At 39.7% G+C, this 24,413-nt stretch overlaps 1 protein-coding gene across 2 annotated transcripts in view; it reads right to left on the bottom strand.

Moving 5' to 3' along the window:
• The window catches only part of zeb1b (zinc finger E-box binding homeobox 1b), a 60,301-nt gene that overhangs the window by 32,930 nt on the left and 2,958 nt on the right, over positions 1-24,413 (bottom strand). The window lies entirely within an intron of this gene.

Here is a 24,413-nt window from a genome sequence, read left to right as displayed (position 1 = left end):
TTACTATTCGAACAATAACGTATAAGATCGAGGGTATTAATATTAACCAATCATTCATGTACACAGCCGAAACTACCTGTGCTCTTATACAAGAATAATGCACACTTCTGACCAATCAGATTCGAGCATTCAGCTGCATTGTGGTATAAGTTTGTTAATGAATCTTCTAATCTTTTTACTTTCCACATCACTATTTAAGTCAGGGCTAGCAGAGGTTTTCAAACCAAACAGGAGACTGCAGATTTTCTGTTGTTTGAAAAGGGAGAGAAATGAGCTGTGGCATGATAAGGAGACAGAGGTGCTGATTTGATTTCAACCAATATAAGCTGGTCAACTAAATGGTAGAACAATGGTTAATCCAAGCATGTCCATAGGGGATTTAACAATAGTGTAAACACACCAAAATAATGTGTTGTCTTTTCCACTGCACTCAGGTCTCGTCCAGTTTTTGGTTTCGAATATTCAGTGTAAAAAAACATGCATATAAGTTGTATTATACAGTATTATTACACCTGTACTACTTATAACACACACACACACACACATGTAGAGAGATTCTCAGCTAATTCTATGTGACCCTCGACACAGCCCTTTCTGTGCAAGGTTGTAGTGTGCACACATAACACTCATTTCTCAGTGGGTGTGGGTGTGTAGTGTCCTGTATTTTAGTTTGGAGGTCCTTAGGCAGATCAGGAAACCAGAACACACTGGCTTTTAATAAACACAATGGGTATGACGCAGCTCTCCTGAAAGGTGTGTGTGTGTATGTGTGTGTGTTCATCTGTGTGTCTAGTGTGTGACTGATGGCCAGTTTGTCCCCGAGCCTACTCAACCTCAACAAAGAAAACAAGGCAGGAAATAAGAAAAAACAGAAAAAAGTATATTTAGGGGTTAATGCTTGTGAGCCATCTGTATAAAAACAGCCAACACAGGCATAAAGTTGAAGTGTATTATTAAGAAAAAGACCATGTGAGATCAGCCCATAGGGAAATGAAATTTGTAAGGAATCTCAAGCACTCTTCTGCTCATTGGGATAATGACATTTGATTTTTGTAGCTAGGCAACACTCCCATATGTGACATTTACCTGCCAGGCCAAATAACATGCCTTATGGGAACACACACACACACACATATACACACACACTGTGTAAAGTCAGCCTGACCAGATTTTCTGCCTTACAGTCTGCAGAATTTGTGAAATGGTGTCTATAGATCAAACTGGATAACTGATAAGGATTCAACTTCCAAAGCTTATTAACAAAGCTAACTGTCAAACCAACAAAGCAAACTATCAAGCTAACAAAGTTATCTATCAAACTAACAAAGCTAACTATTCAACTATTCAACTAACAAAGCTAACTATTCAACTAACAAAGCTAACTATTCAAGTAACAAAGCTAACTACTCAACTAAAAAAGGTAACTATTCAAGTAACAAAGCTAACTATCAAACTAACGAAGCTAACTATCAAGCTAACAAAGCTAACTATCAAGCCAACAAAGCTAACTACCAAACTAACAAAGCTAACTATTCAAGTAACAAAGCTAACTACTCAACTAAAAAAGCTAGCTGTTCAACTAACAAAGCTAACTATCAAGTAACAAAGCTAACTATCAAGCTAACAAAGCTAACTATCAAACTAACAAAGACATCTGTCAAGCTAACCATTAGCCATTAAAAAGTTTTGACAGCCAAGACTCCTTCAATAAATGTTAAATAAATGTCTCTATGAATGAGCTGTCACTGTAGAAACAAGTGCATTAATATTAACCTGTGATCTGAAATATAGCCAGAACTATCAAAACTGGCCATGCTGTTGTAGAAATTTAATCCACACCTTCATGGTTTTCAACAGCACTCGGTTATCTAAGTATGTGTAAAGACTATTTTAATCACACAGAATTAATCTGTCTAACAAATCTATTTAACTATCTAGAAGCTTCTAGAAATGTCTGTATGTCTCTACATGTATCAATGAGGCACAGTGCAATAGCAAGTGTTTACTCCATTTGCTATGCTTCTTACATTCACATTTACATTAACAGCATTCAGCAGACGCCCTTATCCAAAGCCACTCACAGAAGTGTGTTGTAGTAAAATATATCCTCATGCTAGTACAGTTAGGTCATGGTCTAAGAATACTATCAAGTTAAAACTCTGTTCGGGAGGAGTTAGTACACCGAGCTGGAACAGCAACAAAAACAGGACAAGTACAATTTAATTTTTCTTGTTAGTGTTCATTTGTTAATTAGTGCTTAGTGAAGAGGCATGTTCATTCCACCACCTGGGTGCCAGTACAGAGAGGAGTGTTAATAGTCTTCTTCCCAAGTAACAAATCTGAATGAATGCATTTCTGTATCCCCTAACTCTCCAGCTCTCCAAGGACGAGGGAAGAGAGAAGTGAAAACACAAGGCCTGTTTACTGACACTTGGCCTAACTCACACTGGTCTTCAGATCGTTCATGAGCGACGGTTCTTTAATATGTTTATTCTCCCCATCCATCACAATTTAAATACACACTGCCTCAACCTTCAGGTAGTCACACACAGCTGAAAAATTACATCAGTGAAACTGCCTTGTTCTTTGATGTACCACGACAAATGAAGAATATTGGAAGTAAAGACAAAAAAAAGCATAAATATAGATGTTGAATTATTGTTTCAGAGAGGGATGTCTGTTCAAGACCAACATTTCTCACAGAACATGCTCAGGATTTTCCACTAGCTGTAAGTGGAATATATTGGATATAACACATTTATGACAATATCATAAAGTAGTGCAAGACAGAGCTAAAATAACTGCGACTGGTGATCCAAGACCTCCTTTGCTAAAGAAGGATTGAGAAAATGTTCTTATTCATCAGAAGATCTCTGTGTGGCATCGCCGGGTGTGCTGAGCACTGAACACCACTGTGTGTGAGAGCAGTGATTTAAACAGAGCATCCTATGTCTGACTCTGCTTGTCGTCCCATCACACACACACACACACACACAAACACACACACACACACACACACACACACACACACAGAGTACAGAACTGTCTTCGCATTCCCCTCTCGTGACACGGTCACAATAGTGGAATTCTCGCCAGACTTTATCTGAAATAATCTGCTTCCGGGGTCATAACTTTGGCAAAATCACCCACGATTTCCTGTTGAACTTCATTCGACCTGAAATGTTTCCCATCACATGACAGACCACAGCACTGCAGTGCTTATAAGGGGTTCCTGCAACCTCAGCTCTTTCTTGTCGCAAATTACAAATAGAACTAAATTGTAATTGTCTGCTCTGGTCAAAATTTAAGCTGATTATATCGCATCTCTGCTGTCAATTTTCTCAGTTTTAAAAGTATTAAATAATATTTTGATATTAAATATATAAATATTTTAATGGACAATTTTCATATAATATATGATTCGAATATTAATAGTAAAAATATTGCTGGCATAGCAACTGAGATTTTCTTATATGTAGCTGTTAGCTAATAGCAGTTAGCAAAGCTACTGTTAAAAATTCTCCATTATGGGTTGCAGTCATGGCTACTGTCATAAACAAGCTGTCATTTGTAATCATGTCCAACATACCATCATTTGACGTGAGCAAAGAAAGTCACGACTGGCATGGTGACGTGATCCTGATAGCTAGCCAGCTGACCTTAACATTTGTGAAATAAAATTTAAAGTGAGTAAAAACAGTGTCATTTGGATGATTATGTTTTTAAGTTACCTGTCACTATGTATAAGATATGTTGAGCCTCAGTTTCAGCTTGCATTTCTTGTAAAACACTGAAATGTACTATTACTAATATCAGTCCAGCATAATTACTTTAGTAGCACACTTTAGATGATGAAGTTAAAGCCAGGAGATTACTAAACTGTTCAGTTAACTCGCTATTACGCTACATTGTTATCAACACTGAGCTAATGTCAGAGAAAAGCTATCAGGTGAACACATTTCAATTTATATATTTCTTTTTATATATGTATAATCACATACTTATTTTACATATCATGTTTATATTTTGTGGGCAATGGTCCAGTTTGGCATCTGAGACACTGGCACCGAGCCATAAATAAATCTTTACTGTCTCAAGCAGCATCTACTAGCATCACTCATCATCTAGAAGACACATCATGGCTTGCTACAAAACGGACATGGTGAAGTCAGACAGTCTATTATATAACAAACTATGTAGTTTGTTCAGAGTGCTAAGGCAGCCCCTTCATTGACATCTATTCAAACAGTAGAGGCTTTTCACACTTTGTTAGGCGTTTCAGGCCAATGGGTGCCGTTTTCCTTGAGCAGAAGGAATGTCTCAGGAGAATTATGAGGAACTTGCAAAACTCATACATACACACAACATACATCCCTCCCAGTAAGGAGTTTATGTAGCTTCTGTATTTACATTCCACAAAGTCTTACTCTCCCCTGAGGCTACTGAGAGGGACCGGAGTGCACACACACGCACAGGCACACACACACACACACACACACACAGGCAAGTGTTCTGTCAGTTAAAATACTGTACAGTGAGGTTATACAGCTGTCATTCCGACACACAACGCTTGTACCCGTGGTGTGTGTGGTTAATTGGATGTGCTCTGGGACGTCCGAAAAATTCTGAGCTCCCACATGCATCCGAGTGACTAGCTTCCCTCCCTCAGGGGCGACCTGTCCACACACCTAATGATCTCTTTCTCACACGCACCAAAAGAGTCTTCCTAGCAGACACCTGGGGTAATTGCTAACAGTGCAGTGCAGTGACAACCCCTAAAGCTACTGAAGCCAGAACAGCACAAGCTCGTTTAAAGACCATGATCACATACTGTATACACATCAATCCAAGGTGCCTTCCCACCTCAAGTCCACTTTCCTGGAAAAGGCTCTGGATTCACTGCAATCATGACCAGGATAAAGCCTAGGACTGAGGATTAATGGATGATGACCACACAACTACTTGAACAAAATATGATAGTGGGAATTTTTCATTATTCTGGGAGAAAAAGCATGACGTGGATGACTGATGAAGAAAACGAGTCGTCTCTGCATGCAGTTCAGTGCAGAAAGCTTTTGCACTAGCATTCTTGAGTTGTAGTGCTGGCAGCACACATGCATGTGTTTCAGTGTTTGGTTTTGGAGAGACCGCTGAAGGGAGAGGCTGTATTTGTTTGGGGTTTAAGTTACAAAACTGGCAGCTTCGGCTGACTTCCAGCAAAATCGCTGAGTGTACGTTTAAGTCATGATGCTTGTTGCCTAAAACCACAATCAAAACCATGTTTCACTCTCCTCAGAAAATAAAAACAAAAGTAAAGAAAGGTAGGTACTTCACACAGTCACCACACAGAAAATGACTTTCCCAGCAAAAAGAACCTGTGCTCCATCTGCAAACCTGATCAGTGGAGACTCGTACATCCCCATCGTCGAGACTGAGCCACAATCAGAGGATTATCTATTCATGTAATGAATCATATGATTATTGAAATTCAGGAAAGCAGCCTGACTAATAATGTGATGCAGTGAATAAACCTATGAGTAGCAGCGTAGCTGTTCGACATCCTGAAAAATCATATTCCATCATTCCTGTTGGTTGGGAGCTGTGGGACACAAAACACACATTGGGAAGTGTTAGTCTCTTCTGCACATATGTGAGAGATGTGAGAGGGAGGGAGACTATCACCTCTGAAGTATATAAGCTGAGTGATAACCATTTAATCAATAAAGCCCTGTTTCCACGACAACCCTGATCTCCTGTGCCATGTCCTAGACACAATGACTGTTTCACTGTGTGTGTGTGTGTGAATTGTCTGTAGGTGAATAAAATAAGGATGGTATAAAATAATCAGGATGAAAACAGCTTTGTTGCTAAAGCCATAATACATTCACGCTAAATAATGCAAAAGTATCATATCATATGATACTTTTTTTATACTTTATAATAATAATTTCTTATAATGCATGATATTTATCATGATATTCAGGTTTCCTAACAAAGTACCACGTTTGTAACACTGCATTTGCTGGATTGATCATTTTATTCAATATCTAAAAGAAATATCTAACATATTCAATATCTAAATTCAATATCTAACATCGCCATCATCATATCATCTATCCCTTCGCAAAACCACCACAACACAACAATCTGCTCCTGAAAAAAAGATCTAACACACACACAAACACATTAGTTAAGCTGCTAAGCAACCTCTTAGCTCTTTTTTGGGTCAGTTTGTTGTGCTATATTAGTCTTCAAGAAACACACAATCATGCTAATCACACTGCTGCTCCGTGCTGGGTCAGGCCAATCACAGCTCTGCTGCTACTGCACAGGACAAAACAGCACCTCTGCTTCAGTAGCAGTTTTCCCTTCTGACACACAAGCTCGGCTTTAAGTGCAAGCAGCATGTGAATTCTGAAAGTGTGTTTGGTACGTCAGATTAGATAATTGTCATGCTGGTGTTAAGGTGCGCTCGATTTCCATTTGGACCAAAAGAGCTCAGCTAAAACATTCAATGCAAGGTGTTGGCTTTATACAGCTCCATTAGCGCACACAGACGAGCTCACTGAGGCAGGTTTCAGAGAAGCGAGGCCAGCACTTGGGCTCTGATTGAGTCAGCATGATCACAGCCATTATTATGCTTCCTGATCAAACCGTGAGACAGAAGAGCTGTGGTTTTAAGTTGAGCTAGTTCTGAAGCACACACGTTAAACCCTAGTGACTGTGTGCATTTTACACTATAGCACTTGTGTATTGGGGAAGTCTGAGTTTCTGTATGCACAGATGCTAGCTCTGACCTGCATACTCAGGAAGACATACAGAGATAAACTTCAGTACAGGAGATTAACCATGTATGCTTCAGGTATGTGTACTACAGCATGCAATAAAGCCGTCACACTCTACTAATCCCCGGGTCTAAGACTGAGCCTGCTAGCAGCCTTTAATCCTGTGTGTTTATGAATTAATGAACAGCCAGATCACAAGATCAACGTGATAGTCTGAGCTGATGCCTATATGGAATCCAACAATGTTCCCTGCTGACATGGTCGAGTCTGTGGTGATGCTGTGATGGTCAGGTATCGCTAAAAACACAAATTCAATGACAAAAAGCAGACCTGCTGTGTATAATACCCACTCTGGAAAAAATCCTACATTTCTGACCAATACATTTTGATCAAATAGGCCTATACTGCACATCGGTGGATTTCATGCCCCCTTCTAAACTCAGGCCTATAATATCAGAGCTGCTAGTGACTCACGTAATTGTCACAAATCTGAGCTGTTTACTCTTTGCTCATCACTACACTTTAATATCGCCTGCTATCCATTATGACTGAGTTCAAAATCTCTTTGACAGATAACGGAATGAACACATTTTTATTATATGATGTATTTCAAGTAAAAGGGGATATTCGTTGAGAAACGATGCACTACTTTAGTTTTATTATTTGATTCAGTTGTGAAAAGTGAGCATTCCAAAACAAACACTGATTCAAACGCAGATATTGGTCTACATTGAATCTTTGAGGACATGATATTATTGGCTAATAATGTTGTTTTTTTTTTTATTATTCATATGCCTATCAAAAATCAAAAATCAAAAGACATGTACAGGCAAGCAAAATTCATGGCATTTTAATGGAAGAAGAAACAAGACCTTTCTTGGGTGGCATGGCAGCACAGCGGGTAGCTTTGCTGCCACACAGCTCCAGGGTCTCTGGTTTGATCCTGAGCTTGGGTTACTGTCTGTGTGAAGTTTCTGTGCATGTTCTCCCTGTGTGGGTTCCTCTAGCTCCTCCAGTTTCTCTCATCTTCCAAAAACATGCCATTCTGTGGAGTGGCTATGCTAAAATTGCCCCTAGGTGTGTGCCCTGTGATGGACTGGCATCCCATTCAGTTTGTGTGCCCACTAATCAGGATAAAGCGCTTACTGAAAGTGAGGGATGAACTGTCTTTTTAATTAGGGATACTGATGAACTGTGAAAAATGTGACCATGAACTGACAAGACAAAACGAGTCCGTTTTGATTTCGGGTGGTCTTTAAGTAAATATAAAATATTTATAATGATAAAAATTATAGTGATAAAAATTCCTCTGGTTCGCCATTACAACATCGTCCAGAAAAGTCTAGACATGGTTAGCATCTCTGCGGCCAAAGACATTCTCCTTGATTTAATAGATTTATTAGGCAGTGATTTGATTACGAGAGCAAGGCAGCTTAGCTCTAAATGATAGCTCAAGCACAGGATACACAGGCTGCACTGCAGGCTAAATGAAAGGAGGACTGGCCTCTGGCCCTCTTGCTTTCCTCAGACTGAGACCCTTCTTTCTCTGCAGAGATTTCAATTTGGCTAACGGCATCTCTAATCAGTCTCATTATTCCCGGAATATCAGGTTTTGAGGCCGGTGAAATCTAATTGTCGGCTGTTCAATTTTCCGTCCGTGAGATGGGCGAGTTTGTTTTCCAGTGGGGTTTTTTGTAAGGTGTGCCAAACAGGGCAGAAATGTGGTGATGTGTTTGGAAAAAAAAGAGTGATTTTCAGTGTAACACCACAGAAACACAGCAAAGAGAAAAGGGGTAAATCACAGACTGAAGGAAAGAGCCTTCTGAAGTTAAAAGCCTACCCACATCCTCCTGAGCCAAAGCTGTCCTACATCATCCCCCTTTCTTCCTGTTGTTCCAATTCCCCTCTGTTCTTCATCATGTAGTTTTGTTAGCACTCTGCCTGGGGCTTTATAACCTCTGAACAGGGATGTTACACCTAGAAGAAATGTGATTTCTTTCTTTCTTTCTTTTTTTTTTTTTAAACAAAATATAATTTCATAAGATTTCTGTCGCCTACACATGAAGTCCAGCTCATATTCAGGTCAGAATCCACATGGAGGTCAGGAATGCATGCACAGATCAATTCCAACACACACACACACACACACACACACACACACCCAACCATGTGAGTCTCACACGGTTATCTCATGGGAGCATTTACCCTGTATGGTTTCATTCCACCTCTCTGGTTCTTCCTTGCTCTTGTCTTTTCCCTCCCCCTCCATCTATTTATCCAGTTTTCATCTCTGCTCTTCCTTTCAGCCACTCCCTTTCTTTCTCCGTCCCTCCCGTATTAACAGAGCAGGCACATTAACTACAGGAAGTCAACAAGCTTGCCTATCAAGATGAGCTAAAAGAAGATGACTCCTGAATCAGAGTCTCAGCAGAGCTGTTTTTTTTTTGTTGTTTTTTTGTGAAACCTCAGTAATTATACTGTATATCAGTGTATGATTCAACTCTCAGACAAATAGTACAACAAAGATTAATTTGGAAAATTACGTTTTTTTTTGTTGTTTTTTTCGTGAAATACTTTAAAGCACTGAATCTTAAACTTGGCTTTGCTCTCAGATATCGAAGGTACTAAGCTGTATGAATGCTTGTCACTGGGGTGGTCTTTTGTGCCTTTGGTTTGAATCTTTTACTCTACACAGTGACTGCAGTGTAACTTTTAATCTCATTTAAGGTATACCAGTGGTCATTAAAGTCTAATTATCTTCATTACATTAATATTAAAGTTGCCAAACAGAGATAATATTAGATACGAAATATGTACTCTTCAGTGGACCTCCCTACAGACAAGTAATGGTACAATTTAGCCATTGTCAACCATATGTTTTTCCTCATTTTTTCTATGCCTTTGTAAATGTTAAATGTTATCATAATGTCACATTCCGATAACTCGCCCCAGCTAGCTTTGATTCTTTCTCAGCAACTCTACCATTCTGGGTGAAGTGTTCCTTTAATGGAATCAAGATTCAGTGAATGTGAGTCAGTAATCCCGTGTGACCTGCTCTGGCATTGCCAACCTGGGCTAGCGGATGCCAGGCTGGAGCACGGCGACGGCCTGGCACAGGCCCACTGAGCAGTAGAAAGGCCAGGGCCAGGCTTTCAGTGGTCATGAACGGGGCTTATTTAAGTCCTAGTATGAATGAGGCCAGTCACTGAATGCAGCACAAAGGGGACGGAGGCTGTTTGGCATGCAGGTGGTGTCGATACAAGAGCAAGAGCTGCAACACTTTTGTGAGTGGAACGTGATGAAACGGAAACGCATAATTATTCAAACTGAGACAAACTGGAGCCATGTTTCTGTGTGTGTGTGTGTGTGTGTGTGCAGTTGAGAAAGACAGAAAGAGGTCATCTTTGCAAAAGTGTGAGTGTTTTGTGTAAGGTTTGTTTTGATTTTACAATCATGTTACATTAATGTATTATTAATGTTTTACCTTTGTTAGGTCTAAAAATCACAATTCAAGTTAAGAGTTGTACCAAAACCCTTTACTAGAGTGCAACCACACTGATCAGGATACACACTTCCTTGTTTTTTTTAGGGGCAGAGTCTTGAGGCTGTGCATCCTGGGTAGGTAATCTCTCCTGACCACTTCCTGGTTTTGTCTGTATGACATGAAGGACACATTCTGAGAACAAAAATACATACTATTCTAGAATGGACACAGTTGTCCTTTTGAGCCAACACTGACAAATTACATGTTTATCCGTGGCATGGTGAACGATTTGAACTGAATACAGTTTACATTCCTAACAAACTATAAACCTATCACGCCAGAAGTTATATTCAGGATGGACAGTGATTGGCTGAAGGGACATTAATGATTTACTCTCCTTCAGTCTCACTGCTGATGAGATTAACATCATAGTTAACAGACTCATCCTGTTATCTTTGTTGTACTTATGAAATCAGAAGAAAGAGAAAGTGGAATAATGCTTCCCATTTCTTTTATTTTAATTCACCATTTTAAGAACAATTTTAGAGTGCCCAGGTTCTCTCTTATAGATCCATTAGTCAAACATGTTCATTTGGCTTTTAAAGTCTCTTTTCATCACCTAATGCCGAGCAGAAAAACATATATAAAAGCAATGCCTACATAAAAACATAAGAGCTTTAGGTTTAAGAGTATGATACTCTAATGGACAGAACTAACATCTGATCATAAATTGTTTAATCCCGTGTTGCTCTAAAACTGGCTTGTGAAGGCATCAATATTTAAAAGCATTTCCTGTAAGTATTATGAAGTTTTAGGCTACATGCACATGGCTGTGCTGTATAGTAATTGCAGGGTCTAAAATGGCACTGTGTACATCCAACATGAAACACAGTCTCACAAAAACTCTACAGCAGCAGAACCACCAGAAATCTGTGTTCTCTACTTGATCTAGTGTTTTCCCCCATTTCCTATTCGCCCTCCATCTGAGAGTGTTTCTTTCTCTTTCCCTGTGGTTCTGACTGGTAAAAGAAATGCAACACATTATGTCTGTGCACGTTTTCCAACCTCTTACAGTATCAAAAAGGTACCTCAGCTCTTCTCTCTCTCCCTCTCTCTCTTTTGTCAGGTGTTATTTATGAGTTGTGTAGCGGAATTCCTGCGAGCCCGCAGCACCTGCTGTAGTTGGACTGAGACACAAGAGGCAGCTGCTAGGCCTTGGGAGTGCGGTGGGAAACGTTGAGAAAGCATTTTGATAATGTTGCCTGAGCGTTCGGGGAGGACTGAGAACATTAAAGGAATATTGAAAAAGCAGAGCGGATTTGTTCAGGGAGGCTGCGAGCGGCAGGGGAGGACTAAGACGCCATTGTGAGGAGGTTGAAGGAGACTAAGAACATTAAAGCCATGTTGTGAAAGCACTGTGAAAAGCATTGTGAAGGTGTTGGGGAAATGTTCATGTACCCAGAGCAACGGTTACAGTACGTGATGCAGCTGAAAGTAGACAGCCTTGCCTTTTTACTGCACAGACTTTTCATAACAATGATGCTAACAAAAAATAAAAGATAGTCAGAGCCAGTTAGCATTATGCACAGAACCACAGGACTCCCTGTTATGCATGTAAGCATTTATTTTTAGAATAGTTTATCGCTTTAAATGCTTGTGAAAGCTGCTGTTTGGGTCACAAGTGTATAAAAAGCGTGATTGTCATTTACAATGTTGCTAAATTAAGGCTTTTATAAGGGAAAAGAGTGCTCTGTTGTGGCCTGTCCAGACCTGCCTGGTGCTCTCCTGTTTTCTTCATTAAACTAAGTAGTATACAGGTGGAAATTGTAGATAGATTATGATCACACTGATCAGGATACACACTTCCTTGTTTTTTTCTATGGGCAGAATCTTGAGGCTGTGCATCCTGGGTAGGTAATCTCTACTGACAACTTCCTGGTTTTGTTTCACGGTGATGAAGGATAAATGGACTATTCCAAAACGCAAACAGGCTAAGTTTTTTATCAAGGCCAAAACCAAGGTCATGATCAAATTACACGTTTATATACGGTATATGTCTTACAAAGTATTTGTTGGTGTTTACTTGCAAATTGTACCTATAGTTCTGTTTCTAGTGTTTTGTGGTTGGTTTCCGTTGCAAATGTTTCGTTATCTGTATTTAACCACAATAAAAACTACTTCACATTTGACTCTGACCCTCTCTGTAATCCCACAACTTTGTTTGGGTGCCTTTAACCCCTTAAAGTACCAATTATTCAGTTATTCCCTTTCAGTAGTTACTAGTTATCTTCAGTAGATACAGAGAAACTAATAATAAATATATGCAACATGAGTGAGCAATGTAACTTTGGATACACTAACAGGTTCTGGGAGTGTAAGTATTAGATTTTCTAGATGTGTAACTTTGCACAAAATAATTTGACCAGCATTAGAATATTGTTTGCCATTTGGGTTGAATCTGAATAAACAAAATGATTATTCTAAAGCACTAATGCATAAAAATAATAAAACTAAAATGATTTATTTGTTCTAACACAAGACTCATTCTCATTAAAACTGCTTTTTTATATAATAGTATTTCCCATCCAAAATTATTGAAACTTCTTGTCAAAATGTGTTTGGGGAAGAAAAAAAGCATGCTTGAATAAAACTATACAATGTCCCTGTATATTTGATTTCAAAGTAACATTTACTACATGTGTAATTCTTTTTATATATTCATTTTATTCATTTTCATGAAGGGTGGCAATAATAACAAAGGGCACTGTATATTAAAACATAGGAAATACCCTAAGAAGTTGTAATCCAAGCTTGTTTTTGTGGAGGTGAATTACTCTCATTCACTATGCTCATTTTCGACCTTTGTTTTGCTGTGTTTGATCTGAAGATCAGTCATCACCTCCTCCTGATGTCGTAACCAGGTAAACAGCAGCACACAGGTGAACACAACAAGGCCAGAGTTTATTTTGAATGCAAACACCTGAGTCCACAGCCCAGCTTAGGACTTTAGCCCATTCATGTGATCCACTCAGCAATCACAGTGACTCACAGTGAGAAACGAATGAAGTGAGCTTTAATACTATTAATACTGGTAATGATTAAACATGTTAATCTGGAGTACTTGCAGCCCATAATCACTCAAAATTCATTGGCCAAAGAAATGCCATTGATCATATTACCATATCAAAGAGTGATTTAGTAGAGAAGGATGAGTATAGGGCACATGCAGGACACTACAGTGTGTCCCAAAAGTCTCCATACATAGGGGACTGTCTATGCCAGCACCACGTTGGTTGTGTCTTCGTCAGTGGATGTTCGTGGACGTCCACTTCTCAGTTGGTCTGCAACACTTCCAGTCTTTTTGAATTAGTTAATAAGTTTGGCAACAGTTTCGTGTGTGATGTGCTTGCCATCTTTCCTGTTAAAGTCCATCGCAACCTTGAGACAGCGTCCCGATCCAGCCATGAGAATGATTTCAATACATTCTTCTTTTGTCAAAGGCACTCTTAAAGGCTATCTGAAAAAATATATATAATATAAACTAATTATTACTAATTAGACCTTTTGCTAAAAAAAGTGTTAATTTCCCCTATGTATGGAGACTTTTGGGACACTCTGTACATTCATTATGTTTAATTTTTTACAGTAGACACCTGTGGCCTGCAACTTACAACCTGCGCCCGACCCAAGTCCAGTAACTGCATGCTCACAGAGTAAACCTGGCAAGGCCAATTGGCGTGTTTTGCAAACAAACGGTCAGCAGGTATAGCCATTAGTCAGACTAACAGGAGGGAGTCTCTAGCACCAACAGGTACCAGGTACATAGAGAGAGTGAGAGAATGAGCAAAAGAATGAGGAACACTCAGAAGTATCACTGAAAGAGCAAGCAAGAAATACATATGAAATACCTGGGGCTATACCTAATCTCTCCTTAACTGTAAAACATGTTTGTGAGATGCTGTGACTGAAACCTGCATTTTCCGCAGTCAGGGTCCCGTCGGACTCCAGGCTAATTACTCTCTGTGTAGGTGAGAAATTCTGGGTGAGCTATTTAGCACATGACATCAGAGGGCGTCTGTGGGCAACTGATCTAACATATGGAGCGCTATAGCACGAACAAACAATTTACTAAACACCTCCCAAACACATTCATCATCATGTGACAGGCACAAAGCCAACACACCATAAACACGCGTACACATAGCCACATTCATGAATAATTCACTTTGCTGTGGAATTTCTTGTCAGGTTGCATTGGAAAAAAGAGCAAATTACAGGATGCTCCACCTGTTCATGATTAGACTGAAATATGAATGGATGAAGAAGGGAAGGAAGGAATAAAACATTGATTGCTTGTGATCTAATTCAATCATTCTATAATAAAAGAGGATGAACGAATGAATAAAACTCAAGATGAGAGAAGTCTCTCGGCCTGTAACCATGTACACATCAATAATATATTATATCAAACGAAATCTAAGCAACATCTAGGCTGTGTTCCCATCAGCTCTGTTTAGGAGAATACATCTGTCCCTTAATATACTGTATTTTACATCAGTGAAGTTTTATACTTTCATGACAGAAAGTATAAGCAGAGTTTATGAACAAGTTAATAACATTGATCAAGTTCTAATTTTGTTTTGGTGCCTGATATTAGCTGTGTTTATTTTGCATGTATGAGATGGTGGTACAAAATGTCTAGGAGGATGTGATGTTGAGACATTTGATAGCAGTACTTTGGCTCAATTTCTGAATGACCAACTCTACCTGCGAAGTTTGTGCACAGAATAAATAACAGTCAGTCCAATACTGCGGCTTTATCAAAAATAAATAAATAAATAAGTGAATGAGTAAATAAGTGAGTAAGTAAGTAAGTAAGCAAATAAATAAATTCATTAATAAATTAAAAAACACTGACACTACACGGTACAAGTTAGCACTGGATACAGATTTATGCTGGTAATATTAACCCTGTTCAGAAATACAGCAATTCTATATATTGTATGAAAACCTGGAAATTTCCTTCTATATTTTCTCTCTCCATTGAATATTTGGGATCATTTTTTAAACAACAGGAAAGACTTTTTCTGCTCCTCATTCTCTATACATTTTCTAGCATCAGTGCTTGTATATGGCCTATTCAGCATTTTGCCCACACCAAGCCTCTTAAGACATTTACTGCTCCTGACATTAGTGTAGCATCTAGCCTCTCACTATGACTAACTCACACATGCACGCTCACTCATACACAGTGACTAAGTGATTCTTCCACAGCAGTGTCCGTCTGTACCCTCTGCATCACAAGTCTGACCTAAGATTTTACTCACACACTCCTGTCTCTGGGGGTTTAGATTAAAACAGACACACACACACATACACACACACACACCTCTGGGGGTCTCTGATAGTGAGAGGTTACTAAAGAAGAATGCCCTTTTTATTTCAAGATAAAACATAAGATGTCCAGAGCGGAGAGAGAAACAGATCCTGCTCTACAGCTCCGCTCGCATTTCATACATCACTCTGATTTATCAGCGTATCAGTTCACATCCATCCCTTCTTAAGCAGTGTATTCACATTGCACAACAGCGCCTAGAACCAACACCACTACATGCCACATTTATCATCATGCAATTCATATTATAACCTTCTAAACGGTTGCATTGTATTTTATTTCAGAGTTGGTGTTACAAAAAGCATAAAAACGTAACAGGAATGTGAAGATTCTTGGTTTTAGCTTCGGTTCAGATAAGAGGCAACATGCTGAGCGGTGATAAGTGTGCTGAGGACGAGACGGCATGTCTTTCATTCACCACTCCACTGATATTAGAGTGAAAGAGAAAGACAGGCTGAAAGAGAGAAAAACAACAGTGTATACTAAAAAAGAAAGTTATGATGTGGAAAGAGTCATTATCAGGGGAAAAGACATGATGCTGTAGTCTCACCCTTTAATAAAAATGAGACAGATGCTTTGACGTGTGAAGGGAGATTTGTGCTTTCATGGAAAGCACAGATTTAGGGTACCATCGTCTCTTGACTGGTTCTCTTCATGTCAAAAGCAACTGCCAGACTTCAACACTCTTAACCTGCCTAGACAGCTAGATATTATAGAAATAATACAAAGGTTAAATGATTCATTGTGGATTAGCTACAAGTATATATACTTACCATAAGCTAGCAATACCATAATATATTGTGTATTTACCTAATATTACCCACATTAATTTAGACTTTTGTTTAGATATTCATATATTCATGAACTGGAGTGAATGTAAACTGTAATAGCCATAATGTGGAATGAAGCTAACAAACCTTGCCACATGTTAAAGGCAGCATGCTAGTTAATACTTACTAACACTTAATAGCTACTAACGCATAGGGTACTATTGTCTTTGTCATGGTCCTGGCTGGTTTTCTTCAAGTCAAAGCAAATGACAGCCTTCATCACTCTTAAACTGCCTGAACAACTAGGTATTACAGAGATAATACAAATGATAAACATGAAACAGAACTGGCTATGCATACTTTAAGCTAGCTATTAAAAAAACAAATAGTGTGTTATAAGGCAGCACACTGGACTAAGACTTTAGCTAATGTTACCCAGGTTTAGCCTCAGCTTAGACACCGAATTAGATAAATATTCAGGAAGTGGGAAGAAAATAAACCGTAACAGCCAGTAGGGCTAAACTTCAAGGGAATTAGTTAGCTCTAGCTAGCAAACCTTGGTACAGGTTAAAGGCAGCATGCTAGCTAATACATTAGATTAGACTCCGACCTAGACAAATATTTATGAAATGTAATTGAAATAAACCTTAAAAGCAGGATAACAAACTTGTGGGGAACTAGCTAGGTGTATAGTTAGTTCTGTAGCTAAAAACTAGACCTTATGTTACACCCTATACAGTACATGTATGTATAGCATAGAAAGTCATATGGGGTTTGACCTTCTTTAACTACAAGAACTTTAATTTGCCTCTGATCTGATGACCACCGCTACTGTAGAAACAACTGTAAAGACAGTTGATGTAGTAACTGAAAAAATGTGAAAAAAAGAGTTTTTTTTTATTATTTCAGCCAAATACCACAGTCATTTTTTCCTGATTTTAATAGTGATTTCAAATGGCTGCTTCAGGTTATTGAAGTAGACAGGAGTGGTGTTGTATGACTAAAAATAACTGCTGACAGACGTATCCAAAATGGCTGCCTTGTGGACAGGACTTGGTGTGGAGATAGTGTGGACCAGCAGTCCATGTGCTGTGAAGGTAAGTCCTATGGGGTGTAGCAGAGCGCTGAATCTCAGTCCCCAGGAACATTATTAAAAACACAGAGTGTATCGGCAAAACAGACATTCACTAAATTACCCCTTACAAAGGGCAATTACCAATTCTCTCAGGTGTACTAAAAAAAAAAACAACAGGTGTATGCACAAACACACATACACACACCCTTCCCCTCAGAGCATACCACTTAAGCTGTCAGCCGAAGAGTCGTTTAGACAGGTGTACACACACAAACTTAATATCATCCCTAAGACAGAAAGGGAGGGAGAAAAGAGGGAGGGGAGTAAAGTCTTAATTTCCTGTGTGGTGTGGCAGTGACCCTTCGACCTTGGCTGCTTGTGCATACACACACACACAGAGGTCCAGAAAGATGGTGGATTGTATTAGATGAGGTAATGTACCTCTCACACCTGTCTACATGACTCACATTGACAGCTGAATAAAGTGTGAGTCTAACAACGTCATCAGTTAGACACTGTCTTGCACTCTCTCTCTAACACACACACAAAAAAAGTGAGAATGATGATAATGTGCTGTAATAGTAGTGACTACATCTAATCCACAACCACATCCACATCTGTACTGCTGCTGTGTACATACAGAAACACTTGTGAAAATTTCAAACCAAAATAATAGCAGCTGGTTAGAAATTTTCACAAGTGTTTCTGTATGTACACAGCAGCAGTAGAGATGTGGATGTGGTTGTGGATTAGATGTAGTCATATATATATATATATATGTATATATACATATTTGTGTGTGTGTGTGTGTGTGTGTGCGCGCGCACTTATCAGAGAGCCCCTTTCCAATGACAAGGTGCCGGTGCTGGTTTTGATACCAGCTCTTTATCACAAACACTTTTCATTTCCGCCTCAGTACGGAGCCGGCAAAATCGGTGCAGTTCAAGCCACAGAATGCTGCCAGTTGTTTGCTGCACTTGAAAATAACCACCCTGTTTTTCAGGGTGTTTCAACCTAAACTACACTGAAGATGAAGTACCGTGTGTTACTCCACCTACCAGGTGTAGTGCCGCCCCTAATTCAGGCTGCAGCATGGATCCTCTGCAGGAAGACTATCCTCTCATCTGCAGACAATGACAGAGGGAATTTCTCAGCTTTTTGCAATTGAGAAGCAATGATCGCTGGAGGTGACCAATCAGATTGTTTTATATTGCATGGATCTTGTCATGAGTCATGCCCAATCACAGTCAACCTGCACCAGAGTCAGCGCAGTGCAAAATGGAAGACACCCAGCAGTGTGTTAGCAACAGAAACATGATTACAACAAAATAATAACTGAAATTCACTTTTATAGCCAGGCAAACCCCATAAAAAAGACCTCCAAAACAAGTGTAAAGTAACTGTTGTTTTAGGTGTTTGATTTATTTAATACAAACAGACATCAAGTGTGAGAAAAATACAGTAGTTATAACGTGTACGAACATTCGTTTGGGATTTAATTGAGTTTAAGAAACAAAAAAGATATTTGAGAACTTAATTACAACCATCTGTATTAACCTCGGTTTCAGTGGAGCACAGAGCTAGCCTACATGTACTTCAGCAGCTATACAGTATGTGCTTGTTTTTGGGCTATTCTCCCAAAGCAGCCACGACTTACAGTGGAAGCATTTCACATCAGTGTAATGTGAATGTCATGTAAGCCAAGAATAGTGCAAGAATATTAAAAATTAGAGCTGAAAAAAGGAAAATAATTCACTGCCAATAAGAAAATCAGGTGTTTATGAAGGAAACGATTAATTTACTGGCAAACTACAACAAACAGGAAACAGGAACTACAATGCAAATTAATGTTACCATTTTTTCAAGCAGCTACACATTCTGAATAAAGAGCTACAAACAATAAAACATGTAATCACTGTGACAACGATGATAACTTTTTTGCTCTGTACTTAGACACTGGATGGTAAAGCATGTCAAAGCCAGAGTACAACTTGTGAAAGCCTTCACTTTGTTATTTTTACACCTTGGATTTGGAAACACCCACATCTGATTATGTAAGCTTCAGCCCTTAAAACAATGGAAACTCAGAATGGTTCTTAAAAAGATTTGCTGATTCTGTGAACCAACTCTGGCACCAGCACTGTGTTGATGGAAAAGGACATAAATCTGGTTTATTAAGCAATAATGCTTCAAAGATACACTCAAATGCAACAAAGCAGAAACTGAGTAACAGCATAAATGTATAATAGATTGACACATGTGCATGCACACACACATATACAGACACTGGGATGCCTCCATATACCAGCCTCCCTCGCTGTGAAGAATGGGACGTATGCAAATGGGAGTCCCGGCATGGGCCGTAGTTTCCCACAGGCAGAGAGAGAAAGAGCGTTCCTCCCCTCTCCGCACTCTTTCAATGGGCCTTTTCTTCCGCCGTGGAGCCCTCTCTATGGCCAATAGTGGTCCACTGCATAGGTAGCAAAACCCCTTTCTCTCCTCCCCTCTAAAGCCTTAATACACAATAGCTCACTTAAGCATTCTCACACACGCACTCACACACAAACACCCACACACACACACCAGCCAATAAAGCACAACCATGCACAGCTACAAAGGGGTTCATGAGACTTGGACCCTTTTGTAGAGGAGCGAGTGGGGAAGACAGAAAGAGAAATAAAGCTCTTTTCTTGCAGGGTTTCTTGCACCTCTACCAATGAGAGCATAATCGAGGCTAATCATTAATCTCCATTTGCAAAATCACAGACAAGCTTGGAGTGCTATTCACTTCCAAAAACACTTCTGATGGCCTAACATATGTAATGAAGGAACCGATGCAGTGGCTGATATTAGACCTAGCTGGAGTACGATTCTTGTTTTGAGGAGCATATACGTGGTTCTTATGGCATGTTAACACTAAGTCTGTATCACTCTGAGTATCTAAAGCTCTATTGTAACATTATGTGTATTGCTTTAAGCCTTTTTTTGCCTTAAGCAATACAGAAAAGGTTGCTTTGTTGTCACCCATTTCCCTTTCTGGCCTTTCCAGCAAGTCTAATTAACAAAACAAAGGTGCCAATTTCCTTCTCTAAAACGTTAAACAGATTTAAAACAAGCAGTGATACACAAACATCCAAACACAAAATTGAACTCAGTCCAACACACTCTTAATAATGTTTTGTGCACTCTTTTGCACATTCTCACACTTTGGCCTTTCTCAAGAGGGCATCCATGTTGTTATGCAAAACATAAGATGGGAGAGAGGAGCTAGCCTGCCAGTTTACAACAGCCCCTCAATGACACCTCAGCAGGCCTCCAAAAAAACTGACCCCTCACCTCCTACAGTCCCTCCCCCACCTGACCTCCACATGGGGGGAGTGCTTGCCCTAAAGGGGATGGTCTGAATGGGGAAGAAGGCACGTAGAGAAGAAACAGAGCCTGGCCCAAACTGAGATCAATTCAGTGTGTGTGTGTGTGTGTGTGTGTGTGTGTGTGTTTGTGTGTGTATGCTCAGAGCTTTGACACACAGCCAATTTGTTACGCTGGACGCCTCACAATGGCACAGGGGGAGAAAGTGAAGTCATACTTGAGGCAATGCATGGGCGCCCATGGCAAAGGTCACTCAACATCTCCCTGCTACTGTGTCAGAGAGTTAGAGAGGTAAATATAGAGGGATCAGAAGACAAACCCAAAAAAGTAAAATATGATAAAAGAGGAGAAGAGAAGCTGAGGTAATGGGGATAGGGGCACTGGTGGATTTTCCTCCTGACTCAGCGATTTCAGTCGGATTGAGGAGGAAGTCCCTAAAAGACAGCAGATAAATGAAAGGTTCCTAAACTTTGCACACCGGGAGGAGATCTCTTAAATGTTAACAGATGGCTTTTAAAACGTTTAGCATCATGTCATCTCACAGTAATGTGCCCCAAAAAGACACTCAGCACAATTCACAGCATACACACACCCACAAACCCACACACACAGTGATACATTTATGTTGCATTACGATGCATTTACAACCAGACAAAGACTCGTGTATTAAGGCCTAGTGTATTAAGGCCTAGCTCAAAACTTCCTTTTGTGAATTTAAAAAGAATTGGCTGCAATCAACAGTTTTCCATCACAGACTGGTGCAAATAAATTTTGCTAAATTAAAATCAAATTAATTTTTTGTGACACTAAAATTCACAGCATCAAGCAACAGCACAGTTGCTTTGATTGTTGTGAACTCTGAAGGGTCCTTCATATTCCAGCAGAGAACATCTCAAATAAAGGAAGCAATTAGTCAGGAGGTTCAAATAGTACAGTCGAGTTAGCTAGCCTGCTTGCAACCGACTCTGTCAGATTGGCAAGCAGGACAGATTGCTAATGAACTCTCAAATTCTTTACTTTGTGTATATGTAGCACTGTATATAGTTCTTCTAAATTAATTTCGTAAAGTTGAATTAGAGTACTCTTCTCCAACGTTTCCACATTCTCACAATATCACTAGCAAAAACGTAAACGATGTTTATAAATTTCTCACTGCATAAAAATGAATACTTTTTCTATCACCAAGCTTTTTTGTCAAACACATTAAAAGGAGACATAAACAGAAAAGTTCTAGTGTGACTACAAGTTTACAGCCTAAAAAGTACTAAAAGCAAACTGAGCAGTTTTTTTCTTAATACTTTATGCTCACATACTGCATGGCCCTAAGGTGGAGAAAGTAATTAAAACTTTTTTTTAGCAAAATAAGGTCCACCACACCTACCACGATTGGCCTGTTGGCCTACGCCTCTCTCTCAGGGAACCGAGAGTAAACAAAATATCTGTTTTACAGCTAACAGTGTGGTGTGTATGTAGGTGTGTGTGAAAAGGTTGTGCCCATGTGCAAAAACAGAAGTGTAAATTTGGGGCTTTACAACATCTCAAATTATACAAAAAACATCAAGATCCTTTGAAACATAACCACCATTTTGCCAAGCCACTACAAAGCGCAGCACACCCCATGGAGCGCTGCCCTGTTTATTTTCTTAACCATGCTAATACCGGTCAGCCACATTCCTGTGCTCCCAAACTGGGAGGTTTCAGATTGCCCTGTGGTATTCCTGTGAGCACGGAGGTGGAGGGGAACAGTGAGGAGAGGAGAAGAGAGGCCTGGCCCGTGAACGGCAAACACCTGTCGCACTGCGGACCATTAACACCTCCATGTTACGCTTTCCCTTCCTTCAGGTCACATGACTCAGGAAGGCTGCACTGTCAGAAATGCTGATATTTTCAAGACATGTGGTGATGGAATACATACAAATCAAACAAAGCCACTACTTTCCCATAAGTTTGCAGCTGTGCTTAGTGCTTCACAGTGGCTTTATTTAGTTTTTATTTTTTTTAGGAACACTGCCTGACCATGTGCCTGTCTTACATTCTGGAGAAAATTTCTACTAGATTACCTTAGAATAAGTGTCAGGTATAGGAGGACATATTCCTTCAGAGCTACTGAACCACCTGAGGTACTTACAACAAACCAAAAAATATTTCATTAATATTTTGTAGCCACTGTGAGACCATCTTCCATCATTTATAATGTTTTGCTCTCTGTTTGGGAGCTGTTTAAAACAGCTGTCATGGTTCAGGTGGTGTGAAGGTGTGTAAAAAACACAGCTTGAAGTGGCACTCCCAGCTTGCACTAATGAAGTGTCTCCCCTCTGAAAAATTCTTCACCTGTGCCCTAACAGCCCCTAGTCTCTAAATAAGGGTGAACAGTTTACCCCGACACAAAGCAACAGTCACACCAAAGATTTTTCACCTGGTGGCTAAGTGCTACCTCCTGCTCGCTCTGGACTGACACAAGCCCCACCCCCTCCAACCCCCAAACAGTGTTCTCCACACACACACACACACACATCTTTCCCTCTCTGCCATGCTTCAGTGAGGGTGGTGACAATCTATGGAATTATAATGTAATGCAACTTGATTACAGTTATCAATACGATCAGAAACCACACTGGTCAAATAATACAAGCAACACACTGAACGCTCGTTTGTTATCCTTTCGTAGCTGTGACTAATTGGGTCCAGGGATTGGTTAAAGGGGGATTTGTTTTCAAATGGGAGTCAGATGGTCAGCTGTCAGCTGACAGCCCTAAACACCTCAGCGCGCCTTCTCAGGCTCAGTCAGCCATGCCGTGACCACTTGGGAGAATTTGGGAGGCAAGTCTGCAATCAGATGTGCTTTTAGGAAAAGTAGTGAATATGAGTAATTTCCATTAGGATATGACTATTAGACTACAGTTTTGCTGTGTCATAAAATTGATTCTCAGTGCAGGTTCAGCCAGCATTAACACGTACATGAGTAATACTCTTGAAGCAATAGTCACTTGTTGGTGTCATTTTCCTGAAAACTACGTAAAAAGAGTTCAGCTTTTTTATAGGCCTTACAGAAGATGAAGTGCCAATAATTAAAGAAAATACATTTAAAGCCTTTTCTGTGAAATAGTAAATAAACTGCAGTGACCATGTTATCACTGAACAGCTAGATATTTCCATAAAAAGTATGTGCAGTGTTGACCATCATAACAGTCTGAAGTGAATACACGGTGTGATCAGCCATCACAGCCTCTTGTGAAAGAGAAATGGGCGGGGCGTATGCTAATGATGTGCGGGTTGGAGTGTCAAATCGCTGACCCTATTGGTGAAGTCAGAGCCAATCATGGATTACTTATTAAACTGCATTATACTGTACTACATATGTACGTTGCGCACTTGTTAATATACTCTTTAGTGTAGTGCAGAAGTAGTATAAGTAAGATATCCGACAGGAAAATATTGTAAAAAATGGGCCAAGCCCAAAATGGCAAATATTAAGCTTTTAATGGTCTCAACAACAAATTATTGGTCAGAAAATCACCAAGAATTAAACAAATGC

Source organism: Pangasianodon hypophthalmus, chromosome 12, assembly GCF_027358585.1.
Source record: "Pangasianodon hypophthalmus isolate fPanHyp1 chromosome 12, fPanHyp1.pri, whole genome shotgun sequence".
Taxonomy (NCBI): domain Eukaryota; kingdom Metazoa; phylum Chordata; class Actinopteri; order Siluriformes; family Pangasiidae; genus Pangasianodon; species Pangasianodon hypophthalmus.
The sequence above is the reverse complement of the archived record's forward strand: the minus strand, read 5'-3'. Positions and strand labels throughout refer to the sequence as shown.